An 18,152-nucleotide genomic window follows, 5' to 3' on the forward strand; every position below is an offset into this window, starting at 1 on the left:
ATAGCTCCTCATTGAATGGAGGAGTGCAGGGGTAGTGCCTGCATGATTGGATGAGTGTGATGGTAGTGCCTGCTTGATTGCATTACTGCATGTGTAGTACCTTAGTGAATGGAGGAGTGCAAGGGTAGTGCCTCAGTGATTGGATGAGTGCAAGGGTAGTACCTGTTTGATTACATGACTACATGGGTAGTGTCTGAGTGAATGTATGAGGGTATGGGTACTGCTTGGGTGAATGGATTAGTGCTTGGGTAGTGCTTTTTTGATTAGATATGTGCATGGGTAGTGCCTGGGTGGATGGTTGAGTGCATAGAAAGTGCCTGGGTGATTGGGTGAGAGCATGGATACTACCTGTGTGACATTATGAGTGCAAGAGTAGCACCTGGGTGATTGTATGTAAGCATGGATAACACCCCAATGAATGGATGAGTGTGTAGGTAGTGCCTGGTTGATTGCGTGACTGCATGGGTAGTATATTAGTACTGATTGGGTAATTGAATAGTGTTCTAGTTGATTCTATGAGTGTGTGGGTAGCACCTGGGTGACTAGATGAGTCAAGGGTAGCACCTGGGTGATTGGATGAGTGCATGGCTGATTGGGTGAAAGCATGGATATTGCCTAGACAAATTGATGAGTGCATGGGTACTGCCTGAGTGAATGGATGAGTGCAAGGGGAGTGGCTCATTAATAAGGGTCATTTGGACTGGTGCAAGGTGCCCACTAGAATAGTGGACAGCATATGCCAGTCCAACTTTTCACATTGGTGTGTCAGTACTGTACTGGCATCCAAGTATGACACATTCCCATTCTTAGAATTGAGGGCATTGTGTACTATAAGGAAATTGAAGACAGGCAAAAGTGGCAACACCCAATGCCTCCTAGAGGTACTCCTGCTAGATGATCTTAAGAAGGCTTCAGGGCCTGATGGGGGAAGGCAGTGGGGGTGGAGGAGCAGATGAGGAAGGGCCCAGTGGTGAAAACCACCAGGACTCTGATGAGGACCAGGATGGTGACAATGACCTTGACCTGGGAAATGCAGCGCCTACTGGAGATGAGGAGGAGGGCAAAGGTGTCTCTATCTTTGTCCCCCTCCCCCCCGCAAGAGTCGGAGGTGTGCCTAGAAGGCCAAGATCTCCTTCACAGGAATCTACCCATTCTGACACATCTATAGGGACCTTTGTCCCTTCTCATAGGAGGGAAACCTCCCAGGAGAAGACAGAAAGTCAAATGAAGTTTGAGGAAGCCCAGCTGAGAATTAAAAGACAACAGGTAGCCTTAGAAAGGGAATACCTAGAGCTTGAAAGACCTAATAAAAAGATGGGGCTAGAGTCCCATGGTGGTAGCTTCCCTAGTGGTATAGAGAGATCTCATGACCATTGGAATTTAAACAAGATTGTCCCTCCCTACCAGTTTGGGGATGACATCCACAAATAGATAACTGCACCGGAAAGGGCTGTAAAAGTTCAGAATGTCCCCCAGAAGCCATTTCCCTTAGGACTGTCTACCACTTCCTGTATGTCATTTCCTGTATGCAAGAATGGGTCCCGGTTTGTTTTTTGAGTTTCCGGCCCAAATACATACTCTCCGGTTGGGTAGCATGGAGTTCGCATACGAGAGGTACGCACTGCAGATGGAGAGCACATATTTGTGCCGGGAGTTGCGAAAATGAACCGGAACCCATATTTTCATACAAGAAATGAAATGCAGGAAGCAGTAGACAAGAAATACATCATAAGGGGTAGTTGACAGCCATTTCGTGTTCATTCTCAAAACTGTAGTATTTTAACCTGTTTCTTTATTGGCCTACTGTTGCACATCCACAGCGCATGGGGTGATTCAGGCGCTGTACAAAACAAACACATAAATAAATAAATAAATAAATAAATAAATAAATAAACAAATAAATTCTGAGTCATCCACTATCACAGATCAAATCCTCTTCCAACCTTTTGTTCTTTTGCGGAGAAACCTGAAATGACAGTGTAAGTGGAAATCATAGATATGATACAAAAGGTAGAAAAGACCGTTTTATGAGATTTGGGCTGGAACAGGGTCAGGGGGTGTTGGCACGACTTCACACCCCAGGATAGTTTTCTCTTCCTTTGCATTCTGGGACATGTAGTCCATATTTAGGGTCCAACACCAGAGTTTTCTATTGTGTTACATTAACTTTGGTGGAAGCAGTACTGTGTATCCCAGACACATGATGCCAGGTTCTACCAAAACTTCAGCACTCACATTGGAGGCCCATCATGGGGGAGTCAAATCTGTTGGGGGCAAAAACTCTAACAACGCAATAGTTAGGCTCTTTCGTGATTCAAGCACCCATTCTCAAAAGGTCTGGGAAGGTATCTCAGAACATATAAATCTTATCCCCTGAGTCAATAGATTTGTTAATGACATCCACTACATTAATTGCTGACAACGGCACATGACCTGATGCACATTCAATCTTTTAACACCTGTCAACAGCTTTTGTTTACATACAGTTAGTGTGGCTTGCAAAATAGTTACAGGATGGAACTTTTGGACAAAGTCATAATTATCCCGCTTTCATCATTGACAACAGACTGCAAACCCCATTGTGTCCATAACACAACAGGTTGCTCATGTGAAAAAAGTGGCAACTAACTGATCTTGGACTTGAATACAATGACCTCTGCTATGTGCAATGGCCCAGCTGCCCGGATTCAGAGCTAGCCGAGGTACAAGAGGAATGTGAAAGCCATGACTTAAAGCTATGTTGTGCAAAACACAACTGGATAATATGATCTTGCACACGACTTCATGGGAGTACATCAGCACACCCCCTGTACGGTCAAGACATCTGAATAATGACTTCAACATACCAAAATTGCGCTCAATGATGGCTCAAGTTTGTATGTGTGCCCTATTGTACCTACGCTGAGGTATAGCAGATGAATGTCTGTAAGGTATGAGGTTTGAGGGGAGTAGTGCATACACAGCATCACCTGCGCAGGGAAGAGAGGGCACTAGGTTACATTTCTCTCTTAAATTTAAACATAACACGATCTATATGTTGGTTCATGCAGTGTCTGTTGAAACTATGGTTGTGGCTTGATGATTCTTATAGTACAATGGCTGTTAATGTAAGGTAGCATTCATACATCTCATTTACACATATCCCTCATGTTTAGTGCGTGGTATTTATTCAGTAGCCACATGTTGCCAAATGATCCCACAGTCATCCGCCAGGCAAGAGGTGACATGTGGGATAGAAAGCTGTCATGAATACTGCCTGGAAACACTGCATGCACATCAATGAATCTCCCACTGGAATCACAGACGCCCTGCACCAAAATACATTTTTTATAAAAATTTATATTTTTCAAATGTCTGTATTTTTTACACTACATTCCTTCCCTTGAGGTGTCATAGAGATATTAATGAGTGAGATAATGCATACACTTGAAGGGGAATAACACAAGTAAAACATGATTATGTTTTTTTATCAATATATCATTTACAGGGTAATAGATAATTCAATGATTTGATGCACATAGACCAATATATGCATGACAAATTTTGTTTCACAATGAGCATGGAGTAGGGCTGGCTTTTTTGCACTATAATGGCCGCTTTGGCAGGAATGTAGTGTTAAAAATACAAACTTTGTTTAAAAAATACATTTTGATAAAAAAAAGTGTATTTAGGTATTATTCAAATAAATCACACGTAATCAAATGTGCAATAGGATACCATGAAATTATGCAATGGCTCTTTTTATTGTTTTAATTATATTTAGAAATTGCTGCTGAACATTCAAAGATATTGAAAACAGTGGTGATATGTTTACGGACTATGTACTGAGCTAATTCTCTTTCACTATTTCGGGTTTGTACGTGTAAGAAATGGGAAGAGGCCATCCTCAAGTCATACTGTGATCAAGCCGAGAGGCGAAATGTGTCAGTGAGAGTCATTGTTAAATAAATAAAGGAAGCATCCCACAGAGTCTTGGGGCCTCACTTATGAGAAATGACGCATCGCTGCGTGAAAGCAGCGATGCGTCACTTCTCAGTGTGCACTCCTTTCGACATTCCTGATGAGCTCGGCGGAGATGGGTAGGTCTTCCCACGTGGACACGGGCAGATTGAGCTACATCCATTAGACTCACCCCCGATGTACTGACCCGCCGACCCCTCATGTGGCAAGTAGTCCCTGACCATTAGGCATAGGAGTTTCCACAGAGGTAACTTACACCACACACATGACACAAGCATGTTGTTGTTCTTCTTCTTTGTACTTTTTGTAAGGTCCTGATGAATCGCGGGTGATTTTACCCTGAGCGAGAAACATGTCGACCAGTCTCACTTCTAGCCTTCTCTAGGGTCACTCGACCTAACCTGTTGATACCTAGCGAGCTAGTTCCACGTTTTAATTGCAGGCAGGGGACCCCCAGAATAAAGTGAATTCCGGTACCCCTTGCTACATTTTAATAACCTCACCAAACCACATACCATCCTGCCCACACACCCTCACTTCACCATAAGGCTGTTGGATAAAAAGATCTCCGCCAAAGAGCCCCTCTTTGAGGTGAGCCCGTCGGGGGTAGCACCGCCTCCCCGACGAGGAGCAAACGCCTATGATGAAGCATGACACCCTTCTGGGTGTGTGAGGCAACTACATCCAACACAATGGATGCCCTAGGGTGTCACTCAAACACCTTTGGTCACGCCAGTTAAATCTCCCTAGTCTGTCTACAGGAACAGTTCAGCAACCCCTCTATTGTGACATTCCTGATGCGTCATATTTAATGTATGACGCATCATGTCACAAGGAGTTACAGATTCGTCAGTATTTCTGACGTATCTGTAAGCGCAAAAGTGACGCATTGCTGGAGTCTGTCACAAAAGTTACGCAAAACTGTAAATGTGAAAGGGCCTGCGTCAGTGTTACACCTGCTGTGAGGCAGGCGCAGGATTTTGATGCAACGGCGTCCTAAAAGTGACGCAGTGAAATCTCATAGATTTCACTGCGTCACTTCTACGACCCTTCCTTACGTCAATGCGCCCCTCTTGCATACATTATACCTGGCGCAGGTATAATTATTATTCCGAGTTTTGTATAGCGCCTGGTTACCAGTAGGCATCCCCGCGCAGGGGTTTACAAAGTGATGCATCTACCTAGATGCCTCACTTTGTAAATATGGCGCAACAAGGCAAATTTTTTACGCCACTGGTGCATCACAAAAAGTGACGCACCGGTGGCATAAAAGTGACACACAGCCTCATAAATGAGGCCCTTGGTATTTTCTTCAACGTTGGAAATCACTGCTATATATATATATATATATATATATATATATATATATATATATATATATATATATAAATATATATATATATATATATATATATATATATATATACAAGAAGGACGTGATCAGTTGAGGTTTCTTACCTCTACAGTGGCAATCTGCATTCCGCGATTAGCCCGTAAAACTGGAACATTGGACTTTTGACTGTGGGGGAAGTGGCAGGTTCGAGGGGACCCGAGGAGAGGCTTTGGAACCAGGGGACAGCGGGTGGTCTCATCGTGTCCTGCATTACTCTGGGTTTCCGCAGTCAACATCTACACTCCCCATAGTTTCACCTACCTGGGATGTTGGACATTGTGGCATTCTGGGAGTTGCAGTTCGACAAGACTACAACGAACTGCAACAGGTGGTCGTCATTTTGAAAGGGGAGGAGCGGACTCGAGCTATTTATTTAAAAGGCAGCAGACATTAGCACACGTTGTTTTCTACTTCAGGTATTGGGCGCTGAGGAAGGAATGAATCCGAAATGCATTCGCCGCTGCCTGAGCTGTTCATTGGTGAATAAAGTCCTTTCTAACTGGTCTCCTCTGGGCTCCTGCTTCTTCGTTTGGGGAAGTTTTTTGCATCACATTTCTGCGCTGGCCAGTAGCGCATCAAGGAAGCCACGGTCACGCTCAGGGGTCCGGAGAAGGCTGACATGCCGCACGGCAATCTTGTTTTTTCTTCATGGAATTTTTTCCGGCACCCGCCCCCACACAAGAAGGACGTGATCAGTTGAGGTTTCTTACCTCTACAGTGGCAATCTGCATTCCGCGATTAGCCCGTAAAACTGGAACATTGGACTTTTGACTGTGGGGGAAGTGGCAGGTTTGAGGGGACCCGAGGAGAGGCTTTGGAAACAGGGGACAGCGGGCGGTCTCATCGTGTCCTGCACGTTGTTTTCTACTTCAGGTATTGGGCGCTGAGGAAGGAATGAATCTGAAATGCATTCGCCGCTGCCTGAGCTGTTCATTGGTGAATAAAGTCCTTTCTAACCGGTCTCCTCTGGGCTCCTGCTTCTTCGTTTGGGGACGTTTTTTGCATATATATATATATATATATATATATATATATATATATATATATATATATATATATATATATATATATATATATATATATATATATATATATATATATATTTTGTTTTTTGTAAAGTCATTTCATAGCATATGCATGTTGAACGGGCAATACAATTCATAGTTTCTCCACTATGTGCATCTATATACATTAATATACATGTTTGTAGCTATATACATATGTACAGATAGAGGACATCCAAATACGCTGTTGGATATGCGTGCTCTTGTTTACGCTGATACACAATCGAAACAGTAATGATGATTACTCTATGAAAGTGCTGTGAACACAAACAAAGGTGTGCAATATCAAAATAGCATTGTGCAACCAACAGTAAAAAACCAAAACATAACCTTCTGCCAAGTTGCCTAGTAGGTACGTATGAGGTTTCACATCGGGAACACAAACAAAGGTGTGCAATATCGAAATGGCAATATGCCACCAACAGTAAAAAACCAAAACATAACCTTTTGCCAAATCGGCTGATAGGTTCGTATGAGGTTTCACAACGGGGACCAATACCCAATCAAAGACGAACTAACAGCATATTTTGACTAAACCAAAATGATATGATGGATGTCCTTGACCAAGTGTCCAACGTCTGTGTCAGCAAGATACATCAATATGTATAACCCAATTCTGACTACACTCCCAAAAAATCATGTGCCTCAGATTCACATAAAAGCGGCTGCCCAAAGACCAAATATACCAGGTATGCAAAGTGTAATGTATGTGAATGAGCAAAGGTACAAGGATAGTGTAATGTGAGTGAAATTATAACTGATGAATGCAATACCAGATGGTCCCAATCTGCCTGAACTATTCTGGGCACATATATAATCTATGTTCTGCCCCCAATGGGAACTCTAAGCCAACGTAAAGAAAATATGTTGGCCATTAGCGCCCAATGGAACCTTCCTTCGAATATAAAGGAGCTAATACTCCAACTTGTGCCACAAAGTTACCATGGGTAACTAGAAGAGTTAAAATGCTTACCCCTAATGAACCTCATCCCAAATATTAAATAATAACTAATTTTTTACATATAGGCAACACTTAAGACAGCTAGAAAAATATACAAGATAGATCAAGGGGATATCAAGCTACACCCTTATGTGTGTGTCTAATTCCTCTTCATTATTCATTCCAAATCGGGCCCTAGTATTCAGGTCAATGATGTACCTTGACTCAAGAATACGTAGTTGCTTCTCTCGGTCACCCCCTCTGATGTTTTTCATGATACGATCCAGACCTATGTAGCTCAGGAGCTGGTGATTGCTATTGTGGACATTATAAAAATGTCTTGCAACAGGATAGTTAAAAACATGATTTTTATGGCTCTTAGATGTTCTAAGATGCGCTTCTTAACCAGCAGTTTCGTACTGCCTATATAGCGAGAGCCACATGGACACTGTAAACAGTAAATGACAAAGTCAGTTGTGCAGGTGATGAAGTTGGATATTGGTCTTCCTTTGCCATTGGAAATAGTAAAGATTTAGCATTATGGCTATTGGAACACGATTTACAACCATTACATTTGAAAAAACCTTTACTACTATGAAGCCAATTACCGGAACCTCCTGTTTGATAGTAACTCTTCACCAATTTGTCTCTAAGAGAAGGTGCTCTCTTATATGTGACGGTGGTTGAGTTTCCAACTACACTGCCAATTATGGGATCCGATTGTATAAGAACCCAATGCTTTCTCATAATGTATCTCATTCTGTTCGATCTAGCATTATACATAGTGATCATTCTGGGAGTAGAAGATTACTTGTTTCTTATAGCGACATTTTCTGGCTTGAATAGAACATCTTTTTGATTTGTGTCTTTCAATTTGGCCACTGCTCCACTAAACACTTTTTCTGAACAGCCCGTAGCCTCAAATCTATCCAGCATAACATCACATTCTCTGTCAAAGGCAGATTTGGTGCTACAGTTCCGCCGAGCTTGTAATAGCTTCCCATAGGGTATGCTATTGAGCAAAGTTTTTGGATGATGACTGCGTGCGTGGACTGTACTATTGCCAGCTGTTTGTTTTCTAAACAGATTAGTGGCCAGTTTCCCTTCTTGGATTGTTATATGTACATCGAGAAAGAAACATTCTACCTCACTGATGGCATGTGTGAATCTAAGATTTACATTGTTATTTGACAAACTCTGTATAAAGCTTTCTCTTTACTTCCGTCCCAGCTGATGAAAAGATTGTCTATATAACGCAGCCATAATGGCACACGGTTGGTGAAAAATTCGGTACTATCTGTCCATACCACCTGCTCCTCCCACCAGCCCAGAAATAAATTAGCCAGGCTGGGGGTGAAGTGGGTTCCCATAGTTGTACCAGTTTTTTGATGATACAATACTTTTTCAAATAGAAAGATGTTTTCATTTAAGCAGTACAACATAATGAGTTTTAATGCTTTAAATGGCAACTCTGCAGCTGGACCTTTGAACCCGATGAAAGCCGAAATATGACCTAATAAATGTTGCATATTGTTCTGGTCAATGGGGAGTTTACATTATCATCTTCAATTAGAACCTTCAGGACCTATGACCGGGGGGGAGGGGGGGCGGCAGAGGGGCTAGAGTTGAGATAGTTGATCAACTAAGCAAAACTGCAAAAGTGACTTTGTTTTGGTAAACGTGCATGCACCGGACAACCAAGATTCCCACTTTTTTACTAATATGATGATTGAACTGAGTGATGTCCATCTACCCATCATTATAATTGTGTGTTTTTAACTGTATTCAGAGCCCAGCACTTGACAGGATCAGAACTGATGGCCAGTCTCAACTTGTTTGATATATGGAGTCAACAAAATCCTGATATTCATAATTACACATTTTTCTCCAGACCACACAGGCAATACTCATTTATTGATTTTTGTTTTTTCAGCCCCTCAATATATCGGAATTTTAAGGCTGAGCTAGTATATCTGTTTAATTTGGACCACTGTGTAATTGAATTAAAATGGGCAGGCAACATGAGTTCTAATTTCAACCCACATTGCTTGTAGGGACACATTGATGGACCGTATTAGGGGGATCCTTCAATCATTTATTGTGCACATTTCTAAAGCTGATAGTGAAGATGTGACAGTCCTTAGAGGTCAGCTGAATAGTCTAATTCATATTCATATGAACAGCATCTGCCCAAGCGACAGACCTGCAATGTATGGGCCAGCGAGGATGTACCTCTGCCCTCATTATGGCCTGTATAAGTAAAAAAAAGTATTTTCAACCTCAAGATAGGATTTGTGAAATGGGGAGATTCAAGAATATTGTTGGCCTGCATGTGTTGTATTGACACACCTAGAAATGGGATTAAACAAATTCTGGAAAATACAGGCAAGGTGTGCACTCATCCTTCAGATATCTCCTCAATTCTTTAGGCATATTGTATCTCCATTCGAAGTGGTGAGTTCTTCAAGAACCCTTGAATATTATATTACTCGATGCTGAGAAAGCATTTGGTTGTGTTTCTTAGAAGTTCTGCCTATCTTGGTACACAGAAACCTGAGTATTAAGTGGTTGGGGATCTGACAAATGGGTTTGGGGTCAAATGTTTTTGGGATTTTCAGGCTGAATTTCCTATAACTCAGGGTGAATTTTTCACATGCTTACAGATCCAAAAATTTCAATTGAGCAGGGACACTGTCATCAAATTTCTTCTATCCCAACTTGATATTGCAAGGATGATGTTTGGGAAACATGTATATAGCATTTTTGATAAATATTGTTGTCTTATTCAGTCTTTCTCAAATGACCTTGGAACGTGGGCCGATAGGTACACTTACAATCTTGGAGATGAGGTTAAAAAATAAGAGCTTACCTGTATTTCAGGATGTTTCTATAAGTCATCACTCCCACTAGACTAAGAGGCCAGATTTATCGCACAGTGTACAATTTTTTTATTTCAGTCCCACAAATCTGAGTAAATGGTGTAGTAGATTGTATGGTTTCTCCCACTGCTCAGCGGTAGTGGCGGATAATGTCCATGTGTTTCTTACCTGTTCTAAACTTTCATAATTTTGGTCCTCGGTAGAGCAGCAAATATTGTTGATTCAAACTTCTTGAGTGATAAACTCTCTGAAGATGATGCTGTTGGGTACAGATGGTACCGATTGGGTCCTCTGTGTTCTCTCCCTGGCTCGGCTTACTATTGTGAGAAATTGGAAATCTGCTCTCATGCCAAAATGAGATGAGTGGTAGTAAAAGGTTATTACAGCATGTGAATAAGAACATTGGGTAGGTGAGGCTGGTTAAATACTATTAATTAGCTTAATGATAAATCTGAATGCTTTTACTAGTTTTTCATGGTCATAATGATTTTATGTCCTTCGGGCTTATGCAATTTTTAATACCATATGTAATTTTTCTATACTTCCAAAATATATATTTTATATGCTGTAAATGTACTGTTTGCCATCTCAATTAAGAAAAAAAAAGAGAAGTGCTCTCAAAACATTTTTGGCTTCATTAGACTTGCAAAGGTGTATAAACAAATCATTAAACAGATGCCCTCAAACTTAAAAAAAAAAGACAATGGTGTGCTCATGATTTGGTAATAATGAGCGAGGGGTTTTCAATAGTAGTCATATGTATGTGTTCAAAGCTTACTTTATTTGTGTTTACATATTTCTTATTTTCAAAAAGTGCTCATTCATGGAGCTATAAGGAAAAGGAGTTTCTTACTTTGTTCATGTCTCTCATTCTCTGCATAGCTTCTCATAATTATGGGGACACCTCCACCTGTGCCCTCAGACAGAGGCAGACAAGGCTATGATGAACAACGAGCAGAGGCATCTTTAGGTCTTGAATATAAGATCTAAGCAGTGCTTAATTTGTGCTGGTGGTTAGCAGTGGGGGCCACCAGCTCTTATTTTTGGGATAGGCACTTATGTTTCATCATCAGAGAATAACAGCGAGCAAGTGAAGGAAAAAGAGACAAATAGGAACGAAGGAGCAAGGGAAAACCAGAAAAGCTGCTGCACAGATAGAGAGCAGGTACTGACAAGAGTGAAATAATGGATGGAAGAGCCAGGAGGTCAATTCAATGCTATGCAGTCTTAGCATTAAATGCACCAGCTCTTATAAGTACCGGCTGAGGCTTTCTGAGCATAGCTGTGGGCACCAGCACTGTTTAATCTAGAAATTAAGCAGTGGGTAGTTAAGAGGGTCAATATAGGCATTAGAGTTGATTTGAGAATGTTACTACTGAGGAATGTATTACTTTTACTGATTACAATATAGCAATTTACGGGGAGGACCGAACTAGTAGTTACTATACTCCTCTTCCTCCATTTAACTAGACCTTAGTACATAACCCATTGTCCATGCATTTTGATGTTTATTTCACAAGTACACACTGCGTCACCTTAGGAACCACAACAGGATTACAATCCTGTGCTTTAATACCTAAAGATTTTATCTAAATAAACTCAAGTTATCGGATTTACCTGACATTTTATACTGAGGAACCACACATTGTTCATGAAGTAGTTTGATTGACACACGTAACAATCACTTCCCTTTCTTTTTTTCAGGTGATGAGACATTTTTGGTTTAAATATGACACAAATGCATGTCTCCTATTTAGTTTTCCTTGTGAGCCTCCTTTTCACAGCCCAGAGTGATATTGTTTATACAGTCAGTGTATACCATTGTGGTGTGTACAAGGACACACTACATTAGATTCTCCTGGCACTTACCCTTAGCACTCCCAGTTGAAACTGTCTAAAGATACCAGGGGCAGATGTAACATTCTTTCACACAGCTCAATGAAGCAAGACAACTTGCTGCACTATGCTGCATGATACGGCTGCCATGTGCCATTTCTATCAACATATGACTCCTCCTGTACTCTTCATGCGCTGGCGCACAGTCAGCAGCCTAACAGCATTGAGAAAGGGTGCCTGTGTTACAAGTAGGATTGTTTTATACCTTCCTGCACAACAGGATCCTTAGAGGCATATTTCTAAAGGCAGAGCAGCACACGTAGGAAACAATGAGAAGAAAAATATATATTTCTCCTAGTTATGCCTCTTCTGGGATAGTAGACAATGGTGATGCATTCTCAGGTCTACCAGTGTTACTAAATCTGGAAATGCCTCAGAATACATGAGTGGATGCATGGCAACACTCATGCTCACTGTTAGAACCGGCTGTCTCTAGTTGGCAGTGGTATACACTTCTGACAAATAGGGACACACCTTTTCTAGTCAGGGCAAGGGGATCACACAGTTAGATAACCCCTGCTCATCCCCTTGGTAGCTTGGCAAAACAGACAGGCTTATCTCAGAGGCTGTGTGTTAAGCATTTATGACCACATACAGTAATAAAGTGAATACACTACAAATGGACATGACACAGTAGTATTATAAAAATAAGGATTTTTATATAAGGCTTAGCACAAGACCAAATAACGACAAAATATACCACAGTCTTAATAAATACTCTTGGAAGGGAAAAATAATAGTTCAAATGTAGTTTCTTCTAGCACAAAAAGTCTTTAGTATCAAAAGCAACTCTTCTTCTTTAAAACACAGTTCTTGGCAACAATGTAACCCACACGGGAGTCACACGACGTCGAGGCAAAGTTAATCCAAAGGGTTCGGCGTCGACCGCGAGGAGCGCTACGTCGAGCTCGGAGTCACACGGACCCCCACAACACAGTTCCTTGGAAAAGCGAAGCACACGATGAACAGCGGCGTCGAGATGTCCGGCGTCGCGTCTTCGGCGTCGACCCGGCCTCGGAGTCTGGGCGACCTGCAGCGGCGTCGATCGATGTCGGGCAGGAGCAGCGCTCACGAGGCGAAGCAGGATACGGCGTCGTCGTCGATGATGATGTTGCAAGAGTGAGCAGCGCTCACGGCGTCGAGAGGGCTCGAAGTCGATGCGATCAGCAGCGGTGCAGAAACGGGGTCACTTGGAGCTGGAGCCGAACTCGCTACTCACTGGCGTTGCTGCTGGCGTCGATGGGGCCCGGCGGCCGGCGTCGAGGAAGCGGGACACTGGAGCCGTTACTCACGATGCCGAGCTGGATTCGGCGACGTCCGTCGGTGTCGAGATTGCTGGATTCTTTCAGAGGTGCTGGATTCACAAGTTCCAGCAACAAGCACTTTTAGCAAATGATGAAGTCCTTTAGCCCTGTGACTTCAACAGGAGACTGGCACTCTGCCAGTCCTTGGAGATTTTCTTAGCAAGTGTGAGAGTACACACACAGTTCCTCTCTCCTGGTTCCTTGGCAAAAATAAAGAAGCACATGCAGGATTCCCCCAGCAAACAGCACACTGGCAGAAGGGGTAGGCAAGTCCTTGGATCAGCAGGCTTCTTGTCCTTAGTTTCAGGGTTCCTTGTCAGAAGTGATCTAAATTCTTGGTTCAGGGGTCCTTTTTGGCTTTGATCCCTTTGTCCATGCAGGGGAATTTCCCAACATCCTGGGTTTGTTGTGGGTGTAGCCAGGCAGAGGCACCTGGCCTATTCACTGAGCAGGGCAGAGTCCTCATCCGCCCAGTAGGAGGTGGAGCTAGTATTGTCACTGGCAGGAGCAGAGCTATCAGCCTCCCGGCAGGAGGTGGGGCCACGATCATCCCTGGCAGGCACAGAGCCATCAGTCGCCTGGCAGGAGGTGGAGCCAGCATTGTATCAGGCAGGGCAGGCTATCAGAAGCTACTCTCCCCCTACTCTCAATGCAAATGTCCCACTCATCCCACTCTGACTCAGCAGATCTCTGGAGCCACCCAGCTCCTGTCACACACACAGCAAACCAGCAGAAACCAGAAATAGTTAGACAAGAAAATAGTCACTTTCTAAAAGTGCTATTTTCAAACCCAGAGTCCAAAAACCATCCACACAAATGGATGCGTGATTAAACCCCGAGTTCAGGGATACCAAACTCGACATTGCACCATGCTCCCCGAGCCAGCTAGGATTATAGCATTATTAACCCAGGCAGCCCATTCTAACTAATGGAGAGCAGGTTACCTTACAATAGTGAAAAACGAATATGGCTGTAATTCACTATTAGGACATGCCAACCTTGTCAGGCTTGTCCTACCTTATGCTTACAATGCACCCTGCCCTCAGGCCTACCATAGGGGTGACTAACATGAAGTTAAGGGAAGGTTTGGGGACTGGCAAGTAGGTGTACTTGCGCAGTCAGCGTGACAGTACCAGACTGCACGTAGGTCTAGCAATGGCAGACCTTCAGACATACTTTTACTAGGCCGCTCTTGTGGGTGGCACAACATGTGCTGCAGGCCCACAAGCAGTATTTGTATTTACAAGCCCTGGCACTCCTGGTGCACTAGACTAGGGGCTGACAGTAAACAAAATAAGCCAAACATGGAATTCAATCAATACAGTAATTTAACATAGGGAGCACTTGCACTGTGGCACTGATCAGCAGTGGCACAGTGCACAAAGCAGTATACCAGCAAAAACATCGTAAACAGTGGAGGCAAACAGAAAAAAATGGAGGAGAGACTCAAGCCAATGATGTCAGGTCTTTCACTCACCCATATAATGCCCCCACCATGTATAGTAATGCAAGGCAGCAACCTGAACTGGGTGTGTTACTCCAGATTTAACAAGCCACGCAGGACCACACAAGGTGGCATTGTGATTCTTGGTAAATCACATCAAGGCTATCTTTGGTGGTAGATGCTGGAATCATTTGTAGCATGGTAACATTGAAATATGAGATGTTTTATCTTAACATTAGATAATATATATGTTTACACCATGGAACATCATCCACTTATCCACCCACCTACACGATGAAAAACTTGTGTAAATAAAGACTTTAAAGTGACCCCAGATCTTTACAATCGACTTGCATTCCGAAAGGATCATCATTTCTTATCCTACCCCTTCAGAATAAGGGAATAGTTGGCAAGTTAAGCATGGGGGCATCAGCCAGAGGTCTACATTTATATAAGTTTCAAAATAACTAAAACAATGACAAGCAATATGATAAAAATACAATAGATGACTACAGTGTGCCCACTCTTTTTATGAAAGATCAATTGTTTCGATTTGTGTCAATGAAAATGCAAAAAGTATTTTAGACTGACTGATGCACTTGTCCTGTCATTCGACCATTTTAGCAGAGTAACTGTTTGTACTTTTGAAAAGTTTTGAAATTATGAAATGCCTCTTTTATTGAGTGGTGTGCATCACATGTCTCATGATGCTTCTCCCTATTTTTAGTGTTAGATCCAAGTAATCAATCATTGACATGCCTGTGCTACCACTACACTTGCCAGTCCTGCTACTGATGGTGGCTTCTGTCACTTGCGCCTACCAGTACTGCAAACCAATTGCCGGAGAGAATGGGTATGACCGATTCCTCAGACAACATCTTGACCAATCGGAGAGCACTGGCGATGAGAAATATTGTGACACAAAGATGGCCGAAAACTGTATGACAAACCAGGATCCTCCAGAGCTGAAATGCAAAGACACCAACTCCTTCATCCATGCCTCCAAGAACCAAATCCAAGCCATCTGCGACAAAGCAGGGAGCCGTTATAAAAAGAATCCAAACCTGAGAGTAAGCAATCAGCTCTTTAGCGTCACAACCTGCAAAAAACAAGGCGATGCATCAGTGTATCCCTGTGAATACAAGGGAAGCGCCACCAGCAGATACATTGCCATTGGCTGTGAGGATGGGCTCCCCACTTACTTTGAAGAGGGAATAGTTGTGCCACAGTAAGCATCACCATCCTGCTGGCTTCTCTTTACTTCTCAACAAATATGGTGGTTGGTGCAGTAATTTAAAACATCCCGGCAAAAAGCCAATTCAAAGATACAATAGTGAACTGCAACAACACAAAAGTACAAAGATGGTATTGTGCATTGCCGTTGTACTGCATTGATGAATGTAATAAGCAAAGTATGATTTAGTTGTGAGGTTGAGTGGGAGAAACCTAAAGGTGTTTTTTTATTCGACTGGAGTGGAGAGTCTATGTGTGGTACCCTGTCCCTTTGGATTGTGGGGTCCCTCCCTGTTTTTTGGAGAACACTGTTCAACTTTACAGCCAAACAAATTAATCCTGTAAAGAAATTTTGACCACTATTTTTGAAAATGATCAAATCACTTGAGGATCATTGGTGACCCAAAAAAGATGTTATGGTATGCAACGTTCCTGTCAACTATCAGTTAAACTATAGATGCTTTCTTATAATGTTTTTCAAAGCATGTTTAACATACTGATATATTTGTTTTCACAAATAAAGGTATTCAAAACATTTGGACCCAAAAAATTTTCTCTGCCTCAGATTTCTGTAAACATTCTAGTTTTTACTAAGCCAAGTATCTTATAATGTGGTATGAGTATAGTTTCTTTAAAATATATTTTCATTTATTTTGTGAGATTGATTTCAGCACGGTAAAACCACCATAGCACTGCATTTGTTGGTTATGTGAGGCATTTGTTAATTATATTTATCAGCAACAAACTGAAAAATAAAGCCAAAACCAACCCTTTCAGGCATTTTTACACTGTAGACCTGTCATTTCATGCGTCTCCGCAGTAGTAAATTTACTATTAGTAAAATAAACTTGTTCATGAATATAAAAAAACTACTAAACCTACACAAAAGTGAAAGTTTACCTTTGTGAATCAGGCCGATTGTGTCTTCTCAGTAGCATGTTTTCCTAGGTAACCTTTACTTATTGGAATGGTGCCTCAAGGTGCTATAGCACATGGCCAGAGAAATGCTATCCCACCTCTAGGACTATTAGCTGTTGCTTTGTTAGCCTCATGTTCCTTCTCATATTAGATTGATCAGTATGGAATTCAGGGTCTTAAATATCTACATCAGTAATTGCATATGGATGTTTTTGAAAATATATAATTTTTATTGGAGGTCAATTATTTTCTTCAATGCTAATTTCCCCATTTCTGAAAGGAGAGTCTATTCAATAAAAGGACCAATATCTTATCACCCTTATTGGTTGGGTGGTGTTTCTTTCTATAACCTATTGTGTGTTTCTCTGTAGTCAAGCAATAGTAGGAGATCCACTTTTTCAAAATGCAATTAAGAAGGCTTTATTTGAGCTGCTTCACACATTCAGTCATTCCTGCATTGTCAATAAAATAATTAATGATGGCTTCGCTCTGGTCGATTCTCAATATACCATCATTATAAAGATTTCCGGCAGCCTACAGGTTGGAGTGCACGTGATGTCATTTCCCCATGAAATATGTAACATCAGAGGATTATGGTTGGACCATGCCTTGCCTAAATATTCTGCTCTCTGGATTTTCTCCCTGTGTGGGTGAAATGTAAGAATAATTCAAAGCAAGAGGGCAGGTTGTATCCCGGGAAATACAATGAATACCCCTTGTTCTGAGGGTCCGCGGCTCTTCATCTCTCTGTCAGATTCCAGTTTTGTAAATGCATGTAAGTTTAGATGACTGCAGTCTATTGCTGGTGTTGGGTAATGCTGGATGCAATTGTTCTTTGTTGACATTAGGGATGTTGTTTAATTCTACTCTGAACTTACTGGGAAATGTATATGGTATGAGAGGTGGTGATTAAAACCCTTATAAAAATCATCTTGTGATATATTAGAGCCCCAAATCAAACCCATATTTGTCATTCTCAATGCAACATGCATGATGTCTCTGGTGTAGTCAAAATGAATGCTCCCCACCTCACAGTCAGCATGAAGGTAGTATAAAAAATAGCCCAACACTTCGAGAATTTACCCCCCTCAACCCCCGGCAAATGCTTTTCTTGTAAGAAA

At 42.0% G+C, this 18,152-nt stretch overlaps 1 long non-coding RNA gene across 1 annotated transcript in view; it reads left to right on the forward strand.

The window, feature by feature from the left end:
* LOC147700687 (uncharacterized) overlaps window positions 1-16,657 on the forward strand; it is a 63,106-nt gene extending 46,449 nt beyond the window's left edge. The window contains exon 3 of the long non-coding RNA XR_015297142.1: window positions 15,608-16,657. This is a non-coding gene — a long non-coding RNA (uncharacterized LOC147700687). The remainder of the gene's footprint in view (window positions 1-15,607) is intronic.
* The last annotated feature ends 1,495 nt before the right edge of the window (window positions 16,658-18,152 follow it).

Source organism: Lissotriton vulgaris, chromosome 7, assembly GCF_964263255.1.
Source record: "Lissotriton vulgaris chromosome 7, aLisVul1.2, whole genome shotgun sequence".
Lineage (NCBI taxonomy): Eukaryota > Metazoa > Chordata > Amphibia > Caudata > Salamandridae > Lissotriton > Lissotriton vulgaris.